This window comes from Ambystoma mexicanum, chromosome 6p (genome assembly GCF_040938575.1).
Source record: "Ambystoma mexicanum isolate Mex_15411 chromosome 6p, UKY_AmexF1_1, whole genome shotgun sequence".
Classification (NCBI taxonomy): Eukaryota; Metazoa; Chordata; class Amphibia; order Caudata; family Ambystomatidae; genus Ambystoma; species Ambystoma mexicanum.
The window spans coordinates 339001290-339024097 of record NC_090935.1 but is presented as its reverse complement, the minus strand read 5'-3'; the positions used below and the strand labels follow the sequence as shown (position 1 = coordinate 339024097).

General features: G+C 44.4%; 1 protein-coding gene across 5 annotated transcripts in view; it reads left to right on the top strand.

The window, feature by feature from the left end:
- Positions 1–22808, top strand: part of AMACR (alpha-methylacyl-CoA racemase) — an 809944-nt gene that overhangs the window by 663800 nt on the left and 123336 nt on the right. The gene's annotated exons all lie outside the window — the stretch shown is intronic.

Genomic DNA, 22808 nt, shown 5'->3' with positions numbered 1-22808 from the left:
TCCCCTCCCATGCATCACCGGTCGGGGGCCGGCTAACATCGTTCCTTTCAGCATGGGAGGGAATCACGTCAGACCGTTGGGTATTATCCACCATAGCCCACGGATACTGCATCGAGTTCAACGGTTCCCCGAAGTACAAACCCCCACGGAACCGGCGCATGACACCGCAACACCTCTCCATTCTTCTTCAAGAAGTGGAAGAACTACTGAAGAAAGAAGCTATAGAGCCCGTCCCCCTATCACAGGTAACAGAAGGTATTTATTCAGTGTACTTCCTTGTACCCAAAAAGGACTTAACCATGCGCCCTGTATTAGATCTGCGCCCAGCGAACATATTTGTCAAACCCCAAAAGTTTCGTATGGTGACCTTACAGGAGGTAATCCCACTGTTATCACAAGGGGATTACATGACAACACTGGACATGAAAGATGCATACTTTCATATTTTAATGTTGCCATCGCACAGAAAATACCTCAGGTTCAAAATAGAGGACAAACACTACCAGTTCAGAGTACTACCCTTCGGGATAGCATCTGCACCAAGGGTATTCACGAAAGTACTGGCAGTGGCAGCGGCCCACCTGTGCAGATTATCCATCCCGGTATACCCTTACCTCGACGACTGGCTCATAACAGGGGATTCTTACGAAACATGCTTCTCCAATACCCAAAAGACCGTAGACCTTTTGTCCCAACTGGGCTTCTCCATCAACGAAAAGAAGTCCAGCTTAGACCCCAGCCAAACCAAACAATTCCTAGGGGCTCTAATTCGAACAAGGGACGGCCTCGTATTCCCCTCCAACGAGAGGGTCCAAAACATGCTGTTTCAAATTCCCCATTATGTAGCAGGCCGAGAGGTGACGGTACGCAAAGCAATGCGCTTGCTAGGGATGATGGCGTCATGTATTTATTTGGTACCTCACGCGCGCCTGCGCATGCGCCCAATGCAAGAGTGGCTCTACAGCCAGTGGTGTCAGGCCAGCGGACAATGGGACGATCTAGTGGTGGTCTCGCAGGCCTTGGTTCTCTCGCTACGGTGGTGGACAAAAGAAAACCTGTTATTAGGGAAAACTTTTGCCACACCCGCAGTGGAAGCCACTCTAACCACAGACGCATCCCTTACAGGATGGGGGGCTCACCTATCCCATCAAACGGCACACGGAGTGTGGACTCCGAGTTTAGCATCCAAGCATATAAACCTGCTGGAACTACTAGCGGTGTTCAAAGCACTGAAAGCCTTTCAGGAACACTTACAAGGAAAGACAGTGATGGTCCTCACAGACAGCACCACAGCCATGTACTACCTCAACAAGCAAGGGGGCACTCACTCTCCAGGACTGTCCAAGCTGTCCCAGAATATATGGAAGTGGGCTCTCAAACACAACATGTTCCTACTAGCACAACATGTACCAGGGGAACTCAATCTGCTAGCAGACAAACTCAGCAGAGACTTCCCCCTGCCCGAAGAGTACGAATGGCAATTGCACGAAGACATCGTCTTAGACATCTTCACGCAATGGGGATTCCCGGAAATAGACCTGTTCGCAACCCTGGAGAACTCACAATGCCAAAGTTACGCCTCCAGGTACCCCCAGAACCAGTCCAAGGGGAACGGTCTGTTGATTCAATGGTCAGGGAAATTTGTTTACGCCTTTCCCCCGACTCCCCTTCTCAACAAAGTGGTGCACAAGATGCACCAGGAGCAGGTTACCATGATACTAGTGGCCCCAATGTGGGCACGGCAACCTTGGTTCGCTCACTTGATGGAGATGTCCCTATCTCCCCCAGTGAAACTTCCCTGCCCGTACAACATGCTGTCACAAGACAAGGGCAGGACACTGCATCCATGCCCTCAGACCATGAACTTAGCAGCCTGGCTCCTGAGATCATAGAATTTGGACATTTACAACTCCCACAGAGATGTATGGACATCCTCAGGGAAGCCAGAAAACCTAATACTCGACACTGCTATTCTAGCAAATGGAAAAGATTTGTTATCTGGTGTAGAGGTACTAGCATCAACCCAGTTGACTGCTCTCCTACTGACATTATTCTATACTTGACCCATTTACTGGATTCAGGTTTAGTATTCAATTCCATTAAAGTCCACCTAGCGGCACTTTCTGCATACACCACTTCCCAACTTAAAGTGTCGTGGTGGAAGATACCAGTTATCAAAGCCTTCATGGAGGGGGTAAAAAGGATACACCCTCCGATAGCTAACCCAGCTCCCGGATGGGACTTAAATGTGGTACTTTCCAGACTCATGGGCCCTCCCTTCGAACCCATGCACAAGGCAACTCTTAAAGATATCACCCTTAAGACTGCTTTCCTAATAGCTATCACCTCCATTAGGAGAGTAAGTGAACTACAGGCTCTTTCTGTACTAGACCCCTTTGTAACAGTTCACAAAAATAAAGTGGTTCTACGCACACACCCAAGGTTTGCACCTAAATTCATCTCGAAATTTCATGTAAACCAAACTATAGAACTACCAACGTTCTTTCAAAACCCTTCCAGCTCGGGAGAAAAAAGTCTGCATACACTAGATGTACGCAGAGCTGTCATGTTCTACATGGAAAGAACCAGACCACTGAGAAAGACTAATCAGTTCTTTGTCTCGGTGGCAGCAGGAAGAGAAGGAGATGCGGTCTCAAAATCCACTATATCTAGATGGATTGTTCAATGCATCACTCTCTGTTACACTCTTGCTAAGAGAGAACTACCCTTCAAGCCAAGAGCACATTCCACTCGAGGCACTGGGGCTTCCATAGCATTCATTGCAAATGTTCCCCTTGAGTCCATCTGCAAAGCGGCTACCTGGAGTTCGGTGCACACCTTTACAAAACACTACTGTCTAGATGCACACTCTAGATCTGACTCCCAGGTGGGACAGGCAGTATTAAGACATCTTTTCTCTACTGTTCCTTCTCATAACCCACCGCCAACTCCGGGTACTGCTCGCTAGTCTATGCACAGCATGTGATTCTAAGCAGATTAACAAACATCAGAAGACAATGCATTACTTACCGTAAAAGCATTTCTGATGGTTGTATCTGCTTAGATTCACATGCGCCCACCCTTCCTCCCCGCTCGGATGGAAGGAACATAGACTTCCTTTATATCTCTCTTTTCTGTACTCACTCACGTCTATAAGGCTCCCTCAGGGCAGAAAAATACAAACAGAGGGACCTCGACGCGTGAGGGATTGTGGGTACAACGCACGTCACTATAGGGATAGTGTTACAGACACGCCTTGTCGACGTCCCCTTTTCGACTACGAAAAACAAAATGCAATACTCCGCAGTGACCACTGGATGTCGGACCTATGCACAGCATGTGAATCTAAGCAGATACAACCATCAGAAATGCTTTTACGGTAAGTAATGCATTGTCTTATGAAATGTCTAGATGTGAAGTGTACACTATTGAAATATGTGAAATGAGACTGAAGAGACTGTCTCATAGGAGGGGACTGTGGAGGAAAACAATTGAATAACTCACCATATATGTACTCCCCTAGTACTCCACCATTGTATAACAGTATATTCTGCTTGCCTCAAACCATGATTAAACATTGCTCTTAGCCACATAACGAAATGCACTGGACCTCACTGCGCATGGCACCACTCAAGAAGCGCCTCACTCATTATTAATGAATGTCCGCTTCACTATTCATGCTTATAGCCTATATCCGTTTTTGGCATAGCTAAGCATGTTTTGTAACAACAAGCACTGCTGAATGCAGCTAGCATCGAAACACTGTACAAGAAGGGCTTTGCCGAAGTCAGCAATAAAGTGCAAGGTTTGACCTTGCCAAAGACTAGGGCCCCCCCCCCTTCCATTGGCACCATGTTGTCCTGGGAGAATAAGATCCCTGGGCCCAGGAGGAACGAGGGTACACTTGGGCCAAAGTCTTGTTTCTGTTTTGTTTTGCTTACCGCTTTGACTAATAAAGTGTTCATCAATCGACTGAAATCGAGTAGTCTGTATTTTCCACGACAATGCAAAGGTTTGATAATGTGGCGTGTCTGGCGTCAATTGTTTCATGCATTGTATGGCCTAGCATGGCTCATAGGGACTTGTTCTCTACATACAAAGAGGTTTGGTCACCTGCATTTGCTGCATCTTTGTCCCAGAGCTGGTTATGGCCTTTTGTGGGAGAAAGCGAAACTGCATCTGTTGCATTGGCAATGGGTCGTTCCAGCAGATTTGCAGAGTACCAGTTTGGTACAATATGCTGCAACTTGTTTGGGTTTCTTAGGTGCTTCAATAGTCAGCTTTTGAGGGAACCTGTTTGTAGATTTTGGCGAGGTCAGTAATTTCTCCAGGGGAAGGAGTTTTTTAAGGAGGCGCTTGAGGAATGCTGAGGACGTTACATCCTTCAGTGATGCATAGGCAGGCGGCCTTGTCATTTGAAGTTGTTGAACTGGCAATTAGCTACATTCTTTTGTAAGCATACAGTGAATTTACTTGCCTTATAATTAATTCCATCAGATATATGTACAGCATGCATAGTCTCTATTGGTTTGAGTCACAAATTGCTTATTGAGTGGCTGTATAAGATTGTTTGTCAAGATAGTCTAAGGTTTTTACCATGCTTTTCGCTCTTGCTTCATTAAATTAGTGGAGGTGTCAGCCATGTCACGGCTTTGAAGTCTTCTACCTATTTGGTCCAATGTGGACCATGGTCGGCCCGTGGAGCCAGGTCAAATGAGGGGGTTTTGCATGGGAAAGAGACCCAAGTTTATGGGAGTACGGCCCTCCATTCGTGAATGGCCTCACTCATGGCATATGAGGCTTGGATAGCTGGAAGTTGGGAAAGCATAGGCTTCACACGATGAAGGCGTAACTCGTAGCAATGCAGGTTGAAGGGCTTTGCTGCACAAGGCACAGATAGCATGGCAGTGGGGGGCCGTGTTGCGCTGGCCATGTATCCGTCTAGTCGCCAGATTGTTGTGTAATCTTTATTATAGGAACACACACATGAATAAACTTCTTTGTTTTCTTCTTCCTCTCCATCACAGCAGTGCGTCCCCCCGATTCCTCTTCTCTACCCAAGTGCCACATCCTCATAAATCCCTCCCCTTCCCTTTGTTCGGGAGCTATGCAAGCCTTCTTGGCTCTGCAATGCATGTTTAAGTGGGGACATAGCGGTACCCTTATCGTGGTCTGCCCTTGAAATGCCAATTGTTTGTTGTTCCGAGTCCTGCACGGATGAAGGGGGTGTAGAGGACTCAATGGAGTTCCTGCGCTTATTTTAGTCGCTGCCGGATCAAGCTCATGACTTGTGATCTGAACGAATCCAGAGATTCTTGGATCGTTCATTTTCTTTGGTTTGGAGTGGGGGTGCACATTTGTGGGTGTCCTGGGCCTCAAAATCGCTCAAGATTGCTCTTCCTCTGTTTGCATTTCGGTGCATTATATGGTAACTGATGATTGTAGGTGGTGAGGACAGAGAAAACAAAAGTTCCTTTTAAAATTACAAGCGACTGCCTCAGCTTCTAATATGAATCCAAGTTTTCATTTTTTTATGTTGTTTTATGTATTGAGACTTCGGGACAAATGCAACTATAGGCGGTCTCTCCTATGCGTTCTCCCAAACACCTTTGTAGAAGGCAATTTCTGTTCAGAAGCACCATCGAGTTGTGCTGGAACACATGCAATTGGTATTAAACCTGCATATCTCTACTGGGGCAAGGGTTGAAATAATGAGAAAATGAATAATGCATAATTGCATTGCTTGGCTGTCAGGTAAACAATATTGTCCCTGAGAGCCTTAAACATGGGTTCATGAGTTAGAAAACCTCATGCAGCTTAGTTAATAAATGTGTAAATACACGCAGTTACAGCTTTGTATCTTCCTTTTATTAGACACCAATCGTTTAATGTCCGTTACTTTCTTTACGGCGAATTTCAAAATCAAATTAACCTGCTGCCTCTAATCCCAACTCTTTTTGAATACTTTAGTTATGCCGAATAAAGATGGAGGTCTGCGTTCCGCCACGTTGGAGCGCGTAACTGTGCACATGCCGCAGTCGGCCTGTTTTACGCACTGTTAAATCTGCCTTGCTGTAGCAGCTTTCAGCGTAGGAAATAATGACCCTGTTCTTTTGATGATCTACAGGGATCTTGAGATGCAGCACGTGACTGGCACTTAGGCGTGTGTTCATTTGCTCATTCTAGGCAGCAAGAGTCCGCAGGGCAGTTTTTATTGCAGTGAGCCGATTTTGCATCACCTGCTTTTCAGTGCTACGAGCAATGCCGTCAGTGTCGAACCACTTCATACACAGGGAAGCTTTCTATTAGCGATAGTCCTCCGGGCACATGGTTACTGTCTTGCAAATTGTTACAAACCCTCATTCCTAACTGAATTCACATGACAGCAACATCTTTTTTTGTATGAAGTCTTTAGTGTGCGCGCAACTTGGCCGTGTTCTAATAACATGGTAGAATTTATGACATTGCGGGTTATGTTATAAAAATGTTTTTTGTCGCATGCAGGCGACAAACGAGACTTATGCTTACTTGTTGCTAGTCCACTGCATACAATTTTAAACACTCTCAACGTAGAGTAAATGTGAAGGGTAAAGTGAAGGTGAGCTCGCCTTTGCTCTTCACTTTTTACTCTCCACTTTTGGAGAAATAAAACAACGACGCATTTTATAATGGATTCCAATGGAGTCCGCTTGCTCATGAGCTGGTGCTACCTTGTGTTTGCTCCCCTCCCAGGCCTCGAACGGTTGCAAAATGTACAGCAACGAAGTAAAGCGTACACGCGTTTTAAACAAGCCTATTCTACATTGACACCCAATAAGTGAGTAGGCAGCACAGTTTGAGAGAAATGAGATTGGGACTAGTGAATATTGTGCCCAAAAAAAGTTCTTTCCTGAACTTGAAATGGTTGTAAAGTTGGAGATACAACTGTCAATAGCTTCATAAGAATGGGACCTGCAGCAAACCCCCAAAAATGAAGGCATTCGCATATTTGGATAGGGAGTTCTGGAAAAGAAAAACATGACAAATGGGGTGCTCTTGTCTGAGGAATGAAAACTCCTTTAAAAAAAAAAATGTGATAGTCTTTTAATTTCCTTGTTGGCCTAATCAGCATGTCATCTATTTGGCATGCCTCATTGTTGATGGGAATATTGGAGCCCATTGAGGTTGTTTCAGCAATATCCGTAACCCCCTTCCATGCCCCTATATTTATGGAGATTGATGCTAGCAAATAAGATCATGGTGTCAACAATCCATGCAGGCTACAAAAGATTGTATTGGTAAAGCACACTTACACATTTGGGAATCATTTGGCGACCATCTATGAACGACTTTCAGCAATAGTGGGCACCCTGCCAAACAAGAAAAGGAAGCTGTGCATGAACAAACATTGGCAACGCCATTATACTGGCAACGTTTTGCCAGTATAGTACGGTTTTGTTTGGACTCGTGGAAGGTTTGTGAAGGTGGGGTCAAGAGTATAGGAGAAAGAATGGCTCATCAGAAATCACACAAATGGTACAGACAGCCATAATATACAGTAGTAAAAACTGCCAGAGATGGGCACCAACTCTCAATGATGGTTCAAGGGTTTCTATTAAGGATTTTAAACCTCTCCAATTAACGGCTGTCCCTCTCTCCCTCGTCTTCCCCGAGTTTCCCTCTACCCTACCCACAGACGTCCTTAATCCCAATGTGGTAACTAGAGATGGGTATCCTCTACTATCTAGAATCTGGCAAGCTAAAAGCAACAGATTTATCTTTCTTATTCCGTCCGGGGTCTTCTAGTTGTCTTAACCTGGGGTCCCTCAAAAATAACATCAGGCCATAGTCCCTTCCAATCATACAGGTATCACTCATTGTCTTCTGTCCTTCCAATGTTCTTTTTCACATCCACTAATCATCTCCCTCTCCACTCTACTAATTTCCCCCTCACTACTCCATCTCCTCCTACTCTCGACTACTCTTTCCTCCCAATATTTTATACTACTCCTTCGTCTCACTACACTCCCTCTTACTTACACACTCATTTCACTTGCGCACCTTTCTCATTCAGCTTCTCTTACTCCACCCGACACTACCACATCACTCACACATCACTTGCACACCTTAACTACTATACTCTCTCTCTCTCTCTCTCTCTCTCTCTCTCTCACATACACACACACACTTCTCTCAACAACTGATGCCTCATTTTGCATGTGTTCTTAAGTCTCTTCCATGCTCCGCTCCACCATACTTCCTCACCTGGTCTGACAGCCTTCTCCTTCCTTCACCTCACCCAAACCCCCATACACACTTTCTTCCTGTACCTTTTTTATCCTCCTCTCTCCTTCCATTGGCTCTCATATTCAGCTGCTTCTCCAGTCCAATATTTGTCTTGCTCTCCAAGAGCAGCTTGGTTACAGAGATGGGAAACCATAAAGCACCAATTAAGTGCCTGACCACTTTGCGAACGCATGGGCACCGGTGTCCCGCAATGGTGACCTGCTGCCTCCAAACTCATTGTCCAGGTTAGTATTCTGTGTTGAATGATCATCTAGATTGCTGGTTTGCAGGGAACAACTTTCCGCCGGTTTGATGTTCTCTGGTGCGTCGCTCACCGTTTGGCTGTATGTTACTTCCTCTGCCGCAGGAATTCTGGTTTCAGCTGTCCTAAATGGGAAAATAGAAAACACCAGCATACTGTACGGCACGTAAGAGGTGATCAAAAGTAGTACTTTGCAAATGTAGCCAGGCACGTGGGACAGGGACAGAGACTGGGGCCCTCTCAACTCTATCACCCTGCCTCTAGCGCAAGACTGGTCTCTGGCAAACAGTCTCCTGCCTCAGTTTGAGAGGGGTCCCCACCCTCTTTTCAAGGTCAGTTGTGTTTGTATTTATTTGAATCCATTAAGCGATTCTGCAAAAGCGCTGAACAGATTAATAAAAAATTGTACAAAATAATAATACAGTGATTCAAACTATTTCAGACAAGGGGAAATAAAAACAAACCTATGAGTTATAGACAGAAAGGAGGGGAGCAAGATGGTAAACAGGGAGTTATAGGAGAACGTCAGAGCAATACTCCATACAAGAAAGACCAGCGAGGTGATGAGAAGGTTAGTGGCATGGAAGGATAGATGACAATGAGCATGACTAATGTTCAATAAAAAGAAGCGACAGGAACGGGCATTGTTTGAGATATGAAGGGGAAAAGGAGAGGAATGGACCATTTTCCTCCCACCACCTCGTTTGGAAGAAAATCGCCCATCAAGCAACAAGTCCAGACCCCCTTCCCCTTAATTGTTATGAATTTTATCCCTACCCTTCCCCTTAATTTTGAATGAATTTTAATGCCACTCTTCCCCTTAATCAATTTAATACAATTAAAAAATGACAAGTGTTAAGAGAAGGTGGGGTTTGAGGTGGGTTTGGAAAATGTGAAGGGAAGAAGAGGATTAGCGGATAGAGAAAGGAAGGGAATTCCAGTGTTTGGGAGAATGACGTAGCAGGAGGAAGCACAGGGAGGTTTAGGGTCAGAGAGCAAGAACTGATTTTGGGAGCACCCAGAGCATGAAGGAGAGTAAAGAGATATTAAAGAGAAATATAGAGAGGAGGAGGACCATGACCAAGACACATTTAAAAACGTCAGAAAATGTTAGAGGATGCGATTGTCAAAGGGAAGAAGAAATGAGGAGGGTAGAGAGGGTGCAGTTGAGATCCAAGGAGGAAGAGCGAATAGATCAACAGATGAGTTGTAGACAGAACAGAGAGGAGGGCAGCAAGATGGGATGTGGAGAGTCCAAGGAGGAGGGCAGAACAATAATACAGGAAAAGACAAGCGATGTGATGAGAAGCGTAGTGGCATGAAAGGATAGATCAGAAAAAGCACAACAGATGTTGAATATAAAGAAAGGGCAGTGTTTGAGATAAAAAGTGAGAAGGATGGGAATGGACCCTTTAATTCCTGCCGCTTTGTTTGGAAGACTTGTCCACTGTGTTAAGGATTTCAATCAGGCGACACACACCTTAGTCTCGGCCCAGTATGCAGCGCGCAATTGAAATGCTTATGGTATAGATTGTATTCAATATTGAGATGATACACCACTCAAATCACACCCCCCTTTTCAAATACCCCGGGTCACAATGGACCATGAACCAGGCTGGTAATATTTATTTATTTTAAAATTTAAAAGAAATCATACAATTTTTAATATGGGGCAGCAATCACCAATGGGGTGATAAGAACAATATGAATGTAAACAGTGCACTTAGTTTAACCTTCTATTGACACAACTACAAAACACCAGGGACTATGAGCACTTTTTGATTTTAGGTAAGATAGCGCTTGAGTTAGAATTTCCCCCTGCAAGGTTCCCTCAACCCACAAATCAATTTTAAGTGGATAAACAGAATCAGCAGGTAATCAGGAATGACAAGCAAGATGCAGAATTGAAATCCGACCTTCCCTCCCCAAACAAGAGAGAAATACGGATTTCAAACCCTGGCATTGCTAAACTGACACTAGGAATGGATAAATAAATGAATGAATGGGTATAATTCTTGAAACAAAAACAATTCTTTACTGGAGCAAAACTGGAAAGATACTAGCAATCACAAGCAATGGATTGAGTAAAAGCATACAGTTAGAAATGGAATGGAAGATTGAAAACAGTTTATAATCAAAATGACACGTTGTAAAATTAACTCACTTTTGCAATTCCCACCTGAATTTACCAAAACGGTTTTTAATAAAAACGGGTGAAATATTGTATCAGGATACGGTTTGGTGTTGGGGTGTAGCTATGGATCCTAGGTACAATATGGAAGTGTAATGAGGTCTCTAGCTGGTAAATTGAGTGAGTTATGCAAGATCTAGTGAGGTGCGGTTTTGAGAAAATTAAAGCGCAAAAAGGCAAAAAGGTCAGTTTTTGACAAGAACAGTCTTACTCTACACTAGGGCTTCAGGCTAGGCTACCAGATTGAGACACAGTAAGGTCCAGGGTTGACTCACGAGTTCAACCCTAGCACCTACGCCCAGTCCGATCACTCCAACCAGGATTAATAGTTTAGGATTTTACAAGACAACATTTTTAAAAATGTTGGCGCTAGCACAAGGAATCAAAGGCAGGATTTCAAGAATGATTTTGACAATGTTACATGTTATCAGGATAAGTATAGGATGACTTAGAGATTGGGATGGAGCAAAGCAAGGAAAGGTATACTATGTTTTCTATGGTTCCTATTGATATTCACAGTCCACTTTAATTAGGATTTTGGATTTTGGACAGTCTGCAGTTCTAGTCGCCACACGGATCTGGTCTAACAAAGGATAGCCGGACAAAATCAGCTGAACAGGATCATCTGGGCATGGACTGATTACCGGATAGCACGGGACTGGTCACTGGATACTACAGATAGCTGGATGGCAGGTTTGCAGCAGGCATGCATTCAGTGAGCAGCAAGCCAGGTTAATTCAGGATGCTTCCCAAAACGCCGCAGTGTTTCCCTTGGTTATAGGGATTATTTTAGAATTGAGGCCCAGCTGAAGCAGGATCAGCAATGGTTGGCCTTGTGGTTGAGATCTGGAGTTTAGATGGATAAATGCAAGATGTAGACAGGAACAGGACGCGGGTGTAGGAAGTCCGGAATCCGTGTATTTCTGTGTGTTGTCAGGGGCTCTTATTTATAATGCCAGGTGACATCATCACAGTATATGACAGGGGCAGGCTTTACTACACACGCCTCTAACAATAGGATTGGGCAAGGGTAGAAGTCTCCGCCTAGCTCTTTGTTGGTTGGATCTCAGAAAAATGATGTCATGTTTATGGGCTGATATTTACAGTGTCCAGAAACCTCCCAGAGTTACTGGAACTAAAATGTAATTTTGCCACAAACACATATTTACACAATTGCAACCTCTTAGTAAATCAAATACACAGGTTACATATTTCTTTCCTCACATTTCAATCCGAACTCCTAGTCCGTCAGGCCTGGTTTCGCTCCTCAATCTGTTTCTTGCACTTTTCACTGGGATTTACATTTCTCCAAATTCTACAACTTTACACATTAGTGGGGATTGTCATAAGGAAGATATGTACAACATTCTACATTTGCAACATGGATGCATTTTCTTGTAATTCCACATATATCCCCATTTCTGTCCCTTTGGTGTCATTACATTCTACCAAGTTTTAAACTAAAGGCCCCAAATTTACTTTTACACTGTGAAAATTCTACATTGTTACCAATTTTGGTTGCTGAGTTAAGTCTTTAAAGTTTCCTTAAAGAATAGTCTTTAGAACAAATGCGAGTCACTGTCATTTTTCTTTTCTTTCCAGCTGACACCAACTGTCATTTCCTTTCAAGCAGGATGGGGGGGGGGGGGTTCCTTCAGCCTGATTGACGTTTAATGGTCTTTCACACCTCTGGTTCCCTTCCCTGAGAACTGCATTGTCCTGGGTTTCAACAGAGACGGAAGTCTGCTCATCCCTATAATTATCAGTGGGTTGGCAGGATCTGCTGGGAGATATCGCCCTTTGGCAGAAAACCTGTTTTTCAACTTGGTAACTCAAGCCACCCTGGGTTTAACAACTTTCACTTTTGATCTTCAATCCAGAATTAAATAAGCCTGTTACATCAAATAACACATGTGATATATTCCCCCCAGTAACAAACCCCTTTATATTTCTAAAGACAAGTAAAACGTTTATTTAACAGTGTATTGTTTTAAAACACAGGCATTCGTTTTTACTTATTTTGTAAGCAGCCTATATTCACACGAGGTGCAAGCTGACATTTCGAGGGGATTGGCTCCTCCGATGTATTCCATATCTATGATATGTAATCACCACAGCTGTGCTGATTACATGTCATAGATATGGAATACGTCGTCGGACCATCCCATCGAAAGAACGTTTCCAGGTAAGAGAGTAACTTATTCTTCTTTCTTTAATTAAATGTTGGGCAGCTCACTCAGATTTCCACAATATCCTTGCAGCTAAAGTCATTTTTCTTTGAATGCATGAGTTTTATCTGAACACTGGTATATGAAACTGACAAGGCTCAGATAGTTATCCTTTTGAAGACAGCTGATGTTTGCTACATTGTAAAGAAAATGAACGCGCATTTCCGTGTTAGTAAAAATAAAGATCCTTGTTGATTTCTTTCCAAGCTACTTTGACTGGGTCTTTCATGAATTATGCCTGGTTTTACAGAGGCACAAGTACGACTTCTGGGCATAGCAGGGCCTTTTTAATCATAGTAGTTTCATGAGGAATGTACAAATGGAAATAGCATAACACAGCATTTTGAAACTGTGAAAAAAGGTTTCATTATGAAGGGGAATTGTTGGCTTTTGCATGAATGCAGTGCTGCTGGTTCATTTGATTCCATATATATGTCTCAGAACAAACTAGCACGTTCCTGCAGTGTGTCACCTGTTCCACCCGGCCTGAAATGTGGGTGTCAGGATGATGCAGCCATCTTTTTGGTTGTTAAAAGTGTAGTTTTGAGATACTGGTGCACACAGGAGCCAGCACAACCATTTTGCTGTGTCTTGCACAAATGCAGCAAAGTGATGTGGTAAAGCACAGATGAGTGGGTCAATATATCCCACAACTGGGCAACAGGTAAGCCTAGGCCTTTAAGCCTGCACCACCTCCCAAAGCCCTTCCCCTTAATTATAATTAATGTTATCCTGACCCTTCTCCTTAATTTTAATCAATCCCACTTCCCAATTGCCAACCTGAAGCCCTTCCCCGAACCCCTGATTGGTGCTGCAGGGCATCACAAACAGCAGCAACAAGGAAAACAAATTAAGCAAGGTGAGACCCCCATTTGCTTCCTGCAGCCTCCTTTGGAAGGCCCTCGCCCACCGAGCAACTTTGGGCCTGCACAACCTCCAAAATCCATCTCCCCTTAATTTTAGTAACTTTTAACACAACCCCTTCCCCTAAATTGTATCCCATCCTTTCCCCAACGTTTTTAATTCATTTTAACATTCCCATTCCTATTAATTCTATACCCACCTTTCCCCTTAATTTTTTAATACATTTTACGCAACTAGTTCCCCTTAATTTAAATTAATTGTATCCCGACCACCCTCTTCATTTTAACACAACCATTCCCCTTCATTTTAATCAATTTATTTTGAAAAAAGAGAGACCCCACTCCTGCTTCTTTGTTCCCAAACTAAGACAACCCCCCTGTCCCACCAACCCGTGATTGGTGCTGCAAACAGCATTCTTACTGGACACTCCCAGGGCAGCCTGCCAGAGCATCCAGCGAAGGCCAGTGGTTAAGTTCAATTCCTGTTGGCCTGGCACCATGCAGCCCTCTACTGACTTGGGTTTTCGCTGCTTTTAGAATTAGCCATGTGGGAACTGGACTGATATTTTTCTAAGCTGCTTTTGAATTTACCCACAATAAAACTGAACTGGTTCAATCTATACTGCTATAGAATGTAGCCACACACACACTGAACTGATTTGTTTTCTGCTACTTTCAAATTTAGCCACACAAGAATTGTACTCATTTTGTTTTTTCTGCTGCTCTTGAATTTAGCCAATGCGGAAATTGCACAGATTTGCTTTTCTGCAGCTTCTGAATTTGGCCAAGCTAAAGCTGCACTGGTTCAATCTATACCACCACCACGTTTGAATCAAATATAATACACTACGAGAGGGTACAGACAAGAATACATGCACTGAATCTTTCTTTGTATTATCTGACAATTGTGCATGTAATTTGCATGTTAGTCATTTTGCATGGGTTCTGCGTGAAAGGTATAGCGGAGCCTTTGACTGTAGACAGTTGCCCTAGGGATTGATGCACTATATATAATACCCATGCCCCCTCTTGTGCTACAATCCATATAATACAGCTGTGTCCCATGATCAATTCAGGCCAGCTGTCCCATAGTCACTGAAATAGAGTTCTTCCCTGTGCCTGAGCAATATGCATCACATGATTTAAATTGTTTATCCTAGTCATCTCTGCTAACCACTGAATTCTAATTACAGTTTGCATGCATCATATTGCTCCTATTAATTATTTACATGTTTACACAGACTAAGGTCTTCCACATGGCGTTCATCCACCGCAGCGATTCGATGCCATACCAATGCCAGTAGTTGCTATAAAAATCACATATAACATAACACTGAGGTTGAAAGTAGAGGTAAAGAAGGGGAGGGAAGAAGTGGGAAATGCGAGTAGGAGATGGGGTGGAAGGTTGGTAGCAGGAGAAAAGAGAAGGTCTGTTTTAGAGTGGTTGAGATTCAAGGGTATTGACATCCAAAGCTGGATATCAGAGGGACAGTTCGAGAGAGTAGAATGGAGCAAGTCAGTGAATGAGGAGAAGGGAAAACAAAGATTTGCATGTTTTCTGCATAGAAATGATAAGATAGAATGTAGGAAGATATAAGAGAGCTGCTAAAATATGGTATGGAGGGAAAAGAGGAGAAGGCCATCTACCGAGCCTTGAGTAACACCATAAAGACATGGACATGAATGAGAGATGTTGCTTGACCAAGTAACAGAATAAGACCGGTTAGAAAGATACAAATTAAACAACTTAAGAACAGAACCGAAGAACCCAATTAAGGTGAAAGATGAAAGCAGAACAGAGATCCAGTTTCAAAAGCAGTTGAAAGATCAAGGCGAATAAGAACAGAAGAGAGCTTAGAGTTAGGAGCAGATAGAAGAGCATTGGATACATGAAGGACAGTTTCTGTAAAATAGGAGGAGCAAAAGCCAGACTGAAGAGGTGAGGGTAGGGAAATGCTGATTAAGTTAAGAGGAGGCCTGTGAATAGACAGTGCACTCAATATTAGAAAGACATGTAGAGGAGAAATAGTGTGTAAGGTAGCTGGTAGGGAAGCTCAAGAGAGGGCCTTTTTTTTAGGATAGGTAACATTTAAGAGTGTTTGAAAGAGGTGGGTAAAAAGGAATTGCACAGAGAGAGATATTGATGAGAGAGGTAAAATAAGGAATAAGGTGATAGTAGATTCTTGGATTGTTGGAATAACAGGACACTGGATCCAGGGGAGAGGCTTTTTGATATGCTTGAGTAAGTGGGGGACAAAAGAATAAAAATACATTGTTATAGTTAGGATTGAAACTGCACCTGAATTTTTCATATATAACATTTCCTTTTTACATAAAAACAATACATAACATTAAAATACTATCCAAAGTGCATTGTGCTAGCGGTGCTAGTTCTCTACAGTACACATGTTAATTCAGTTCCATAACAAAAGAAAATGCTCCCAAAAAATAGCAATATTGCAATATGAATATTGTCGTAGATTGATCTGTTCAAAGTTAGGCCACTCATACTAAAACGCATGCGTATAAATAAATAACTGAGAAACATATGAAGTTTTGCAAAAAAACAAAATGATACCGGGTAATTACCTCAGAAAATAAAAACATACATTGGATGCACAGCCTCCTAATAACATTCGCCAATTCCTCACTTTTATCATAGTTTATGCCATAAAGACAAAAGGGTAACCAAGTGCAAATTGCAGCCATGTGACAGTTCAGAGGAAGATCTTTTGTAAAGTTCACCCACCCAGGTTAGAGGAGACCACTACCTTCAAGTTGACTCAGGAAAAGTAGACAAGTCAGCATCTATTATATTCAACATGTGAACCAGAGAGAGAACAAGGGAATAATGTATTCCCTGCATGCATCTAGACCATAACAGTTCCCTGGACAAGATAGTGTTTCCTATGTTAACCTCTCCCACTGAGGTGATTCTCAGCTTTTCATAAAAGGGACAATAAATGACTAAGTGTTTTAACGTCTCCATTTGTGAACTATGTTTGCAAAATTGACAGAAACCCAGGTTTTCATTATTCACTTGATGCCAATGATTGATGCGCTCATACGTGTGCATCCGATTAAGTTTAAACCTCATGTATACAGGCCATTGCATAAGGAAAGCATACCAGATATGTCAGCCTAGGTACCCGCTTCCTCTGAAACCTTGAGTATTTTTGATGTGTTGTAACCTCCTAAAGCCTCGATGGTTCGAGATCAATGAAGTTCATAAAGTTTCTTTTTCTCGCATATGCAGGACGTGTGCTAAGATCCAATGCAGTAATGTTAATATTATGCAGAATCATTTTCATCCTCTACTCAAAGCGTACCATGGGTGGCAGCTTGGACTCCTGAAGCATGTTAAGAAGATCTTCATAAAGAGAATTTCTGGGTGGATTCAGAATCTGTGCGTAAGTGTTCAATTTCCTCCAGTGGAAACGAGCAGAGAGGGAATAAAGACCAAGTTCTTGACATAATATAGCTTTGGGCAATGCAGTGGCCAACCCCAAAGTATGTTTCGAGGTGAGCGCTTGAATTGAATTCCGAGTGTTATCGATTTCAAGAAGGCACATATCAAGGCCATGTAGAAGAATAGCTTCTGCTTTAAGTGTATAGAATTCAATTGCAGGCATCAGGGAAAACTTGCAGTACTTTCTGAAAATGATTTTTAGGTGTGAAGTGAGAGGTCTTGATTTTAGGTTCAGTGAGTTGTGCCAATTTGTCAGAGGAGACACATCAGACAAATTATAACCAAGATAACATAATTACGGAATGCGCTCAATCGGTGAACCGTTTAGTGACCAACTAAAAGATGGGATCTTTTTCCTGCCTGTAAACTTTATAATTTTAGATTTTGCAGTGTTGGCATGTAAGTTGTGGTGGCGTGCATAAGTTGAAAAGGAATTCAGCTTGTTCTGCAGACCAAACAGAGTCCTGTCAAAGAATATGAGGTCATCTGCGAATTTTAGCCAATTCAGATGCAGATGGCCAATTCTGACAGGGTCCGTGATTTGCTGGTCCCAAATTGTGTCCATGTCACAAAGATACAAGTTAAAAAGGGTTGAGGCAAGGTTGCAACCTTGCTTGACCCTTGTATGAGTGGGGGATCTCATCTGTGAGGGTGCCTGTCTGATTAATGCGAACCTGATAACGGGTATCTCGATTGCAGCATGGCAATCATGTGGATGAGAACATGAGGAAAACCCAACCGTGTCATTTTGATCCACAACAAATGACTTATCACACAGTCTAAAGCCGAACTCAAATCTAAAGCAGCCATGTAAACAGGTTTACTTACCATTTCGTTAGATGCTTCTAGCACATGGGAAAGCACTGTGGCATTTAGGGCAGCCCCATGCGCTTATGACACCTTGTTTGAAAATGGGAAAAGGAGTCATGTTCGCGAATAAATGTATTTAGCTTGTTAAGTAATCAGATTGAAAACACCTTATAAGAAGCGTCCATGATAGCAATAGGACGATAATTAGATGGTATGGATGGATTCCCTTTTTTATGTATAGGGATTATAACGGAGGTTAGCCACGAGCAAGGAATACTGTTGGCACTGAAAATGTTCTTGAACTTTACTTTAAGGATGCCTGCCCAAATTAAAGCATCAGTTTTATCTCACAGGCCGGAACGCCACCCGGAACGGATGCTTTAGAAAAGTAAAGTTTCTCTATGGCCCAGAATGTTTTTCAGTGACAATGGAGTTTGAGCCATAAGAGAGACTTTCACAATTTGAAAAGCAATATTGCTATGGGATTCCGGAATCTGAAATGCGTTGGCCCATGAATCGGCTGAAATGGATGAATTCATGGTAACAGGAGTCTTAATGGTTGCGGCTTTTAACAAGGACCATATGGACCGGGAGTCATGCTTGCAAAGATGGTGAATCATAGCGTGATTGTCAGCAATGTGTTTATAGTACTTAAGAGCCTTAATGGAGTTCTTATAAGACTGAAGATTTTTTTTTTGTCTCTTGAAGTTTTCATTTGAGTCAACTTGCCTAGAAATCTCCCTTAACTTTTATTTTTATCCCGTGTTAAGATCGCAACCTCCTGAAGGTAATTATGTTGATGTGGTTGCAAGCACAATTTATTTTGTTTAGATATTTGTGTGAGATGATAACTAATAATTAAATTATTGCGTTCTTCAATGTATTGGTGGATTACTGAGTACGATGCAAATTCATCGAAATGTAAGGTATCTTTTTTTTTTGATAAAACATTTTTTATTGTTTTACTTCTCATCAATACAACAACAACATGTGTGGACTAGCATGTCCTTTCAAAATTCGATCATGAACAGGTCAGTTATCAATCACCCATGACATTACCCCGGGTTTTAATGCGGTTAAACCGTATCCCCTTCGCTGCCCTCAGCAGGATCCAGGAGGATCTAAGGTCCATCTTCTTCCCACCTCCGCCATATCTTATCCGCCTTGGCAGGGCAGCCTCTGGCAGTGTATACTCTATGTTCTATGACTGCACAAATGTTCATGTCCGATGCCCATTGCTCCATCGTTGGGGACTCCGGGGCTCCCCATTTTTGCGCTATGTTGTGCTTCATCAGTCCCGCTGCCGTGTTCAAGAGCAGTCTGTCCCATTTGTTAAGTGCAGTCTCGCCCGGGACACCCAGAATGAGAATCTTTGGGTCCAGTGGTATTCGGCACGCCAAGGCATTGCTAAGCGCAGTACAGCATTCATCCCAGAAGGTACGGATTCGGGGGCATGCCCAAAGGATGTGAAAGAAAGTCCCCTCTTCTTCCCCGCATCGGAGACAGTTCGGGATCGAGGCTCTCTCCCACCTATATAGTATCGTCCTGGGGTAGTAGACCCTGTGGAGGATCTTTAATTGGACCAGCCGAAGCCTGGAAGAGATGGCCACCTCCCTTGGGTGCATTAGCACTTGGATCCAGTCTTCTGGATCTATTACCCCTACATCCACCTCCCATTTGGCTTTAAGGGTCCTGAGTTCGGGCGTAGCAAAGGATGTAATAGCATTATATAGGATAGAGGTGCATTTGGTGGGGATGAAGGCTGGCAGTATATTGCGCTCTATCGGTGTATAGACCGGGACGTTAGTGCCTACGGGTATGTGGTTTCTTAGGGCATGGGCCATCTGTACATAGTGGTATCGCTCAGTGTCCGGGAGTTGGAATTGTTGCTGGATGACTTCAAACGAGGCTATATCCCCTTCCTCAAGAATATCCCCGACTCTCAGAATCCCGGCCCTTACCCATCGGGGCCATGGATGAAGTTTCTTTATTTCGGGCAGGTTGCAGTTTCTCCACAGGGGTTGTGCGGTAGTTACGTTGTGTTCCCACCCTACGAATCTATGCGCCTGCTTCCAAACAGCAGTAATATGAGTCGTGGTCGTTGGCGGGAGGGGTCTCGGGAGAGTTTGGTATAGCAGTTGCCATGGGTCGGTACCGTGCATGGCCGCAACCTCGGCCTTGATGTGGGGGAGTTCCCTATCTCCGTGGAGCAGGTCGTTGACCACTGCTAACTGTGCAGCCCAATAATAAGTTTGGAGGCGTGGGGCCCCTATCCCACCCTCCCAGATCGATCTTTGGAGCGTGGGCAGCGCTATCCTCGACTGGCCTCCCCCCCATATTAGTTCCCGAAAGAGGGATTCGACCCGTTTAAAGTCAGAGTCTGGGATCTTTAATGGGGCATTCTGTAAGACGTAGAGAAACCTTGGGAGAGTCATCATCTTAAAGAGTGCGGCTCTTCCCATGGGCGTAAGAGGGAGAAGCCTCCAATGGTGGACGTCGTTGACGAAGCGATCAAGGACCGGTTGGAAATTGTGTGTTATGTATTCAGTCAGGTTTGTAGTCACCCAGATCCCTAAATATCGAAAGCCTTGCGGTTCCATCTGGTACGGGCATTCCTGGGGGTCAACCCGCACATTGCCTTTCACCGGGAAGAGGACTGATTTTCCCCAATTAATTTTAAGCCCACTAAATTCTCCAAACCGGGTAAGCATCTGTGTCACCCTGGGGCAGGATCGAGCTGGGTCTCCCAGGTAAATCAGGAGATCGTCTGCATACAGGGAGATGCGGTCCTCATGTCCTTCGGGCCATCTGAACCCTGTCCATGCAGCATTTTGGCAGAGCCAAAGGGCAAGAGGTTCAATCGCCAGGGCAAAGAGAAGGGGAGAAAGGGGGCAACCCTGTCTCGTGCCCTTTCCCAGTGGGAAGGACCGGGACGACCAACCATTCACCCTGACCTCCGCTTGAATATTAGTGTAGAGTAATTTCACCCATCCCAAGAAGCCGTCTCCGAATCCCATACGCCTCATGATCTCCCAGAGGCAGTCCCACCTGACCGAGTCGAAGGCCTTCTCGAAATCTATTGCCAATAGAGCAAGGGGGGTATCAATGACCGGGGCCCGCTCTAGCGCCAGGTGGAGCCGACGTATGTTCATACGGGTTGATTTGTGTGGCATAAAGCCACATTGATCCGGGTGGATCAAGGTGTGGACTACTGACTGCAGTCGGTTGGCGAGGAGCTTGGCAAGAACCTTGGCTTCACTGTTAATTAACGAGATAGGCCGATAAGAGGCGCACAGTTCCGGGGGTTTATCGGGTTTGGGAATGACCACAATGGTGGCTTTACATAGGTCCGGTGGGAGGGTGCCTTGGTCGCGGGCGCCAAGGAGCATCCTGTAGAGGGGGGTTGCTATTTTATTCCCTCCAAGCTTTTGCCAGGTCTCGGCCGGGAATCCATTAGGGCCTGGTGTTTTTCCTGCTTGAAGCTGCGCCAGGGCTTCGGCTATTTCAGATTCAGAGAGATCTGAGTCCAGCTCCTCACGTTGTTGTGCCGTCAGTGCTGGGAGTATTACTTCGTCTAGTAGGGTCGGGTCAAATGGTGTTATCGGGGCTCTGTAGAGTTCCGCATAGAACTGGGCGAAGGCCTCTGCTATTTCAGCATCCGTCTGATACCCGACCCCATTCGGGGCAACAATTTCACGGACATGACGTCTCCCCTCCTCCCTCCTCTCAAGCCAGGCCAGCATCCTGCCCACCTTGTCCCCCAGATCGTATATCCTCGCTTTGGTGTCCCAATGGGCTTGCTTGGCATTATCCAGCATAATATTTCTGAGGGTTTCCGTGGTTAATTTGAGGGACCTTTGAGTCTGCGGGGTTGGGTCAAGAACATGTGTGTTTTCAGCCCTGATCACTTCAGCCTCCGCCTCCACCATTTTTTTGAGTCTCTCTCTCTTTTTGTTCGCTACCCAGGAGATTATTTCCCCACGCAGCACCGTTTTATAAGCCTCCCACACCACTACTGGGTCATCCACTGCTAGTTCGTTTATATCGAAATATTCATCGGACACCTCCGCGAGGTGGTCCACTAATTCTAGGAATCCAAGGTGGTAGTTATTTAGTCTCCATGTTCTGGGGGGGGTCGTGGCGTGGGTTCGTATTTCTATTATTAAGGGGGAGTGGTCCGAGATTCCACGAGGGAGGAATTCTGCGGACATCGCCCTATGTAGGTCTGTATGCGGGACGAGGAGGTAGTCGAGTCTAGAGAGGGAGCCATGGGCCCCAGAGTGGAACGAATAGCCCCTGCTTTGAGGGTGCAACTCCCTCCACACATCTCGGAGGCCCAGGGCGGACACAAAGCTGGAGAGTTTCGTGGGAGTATCCAGGTTACGCCCTCTAAGGTGGGTACGGTCCATGGTGTTGCACATAACGTCATTAAAGTCTCCCCCTAGGATCCATCGATCCGGGTGGTGTTTCCCTAGGAGAGTGGTAATATCGTCCAATAAGCCCCTGCCCAATCCAGGTGGGGAATATATTGACACAATGGCCAGTGTTTCTCCCCAGAGCGAGCCTAGGATGAGTACGTAGCGACCCCGTGGGTCCAATTCCACGATCTGTGGGGAGAACGGGAGCCTCTTGTGTATAAGGATAAGGGTGCCCCTGGATCCCATTGTGTACCCCGCATGGAATGCGGCCCGGTAGTTTGTTCTCTGGAAAAGGGTGCAGT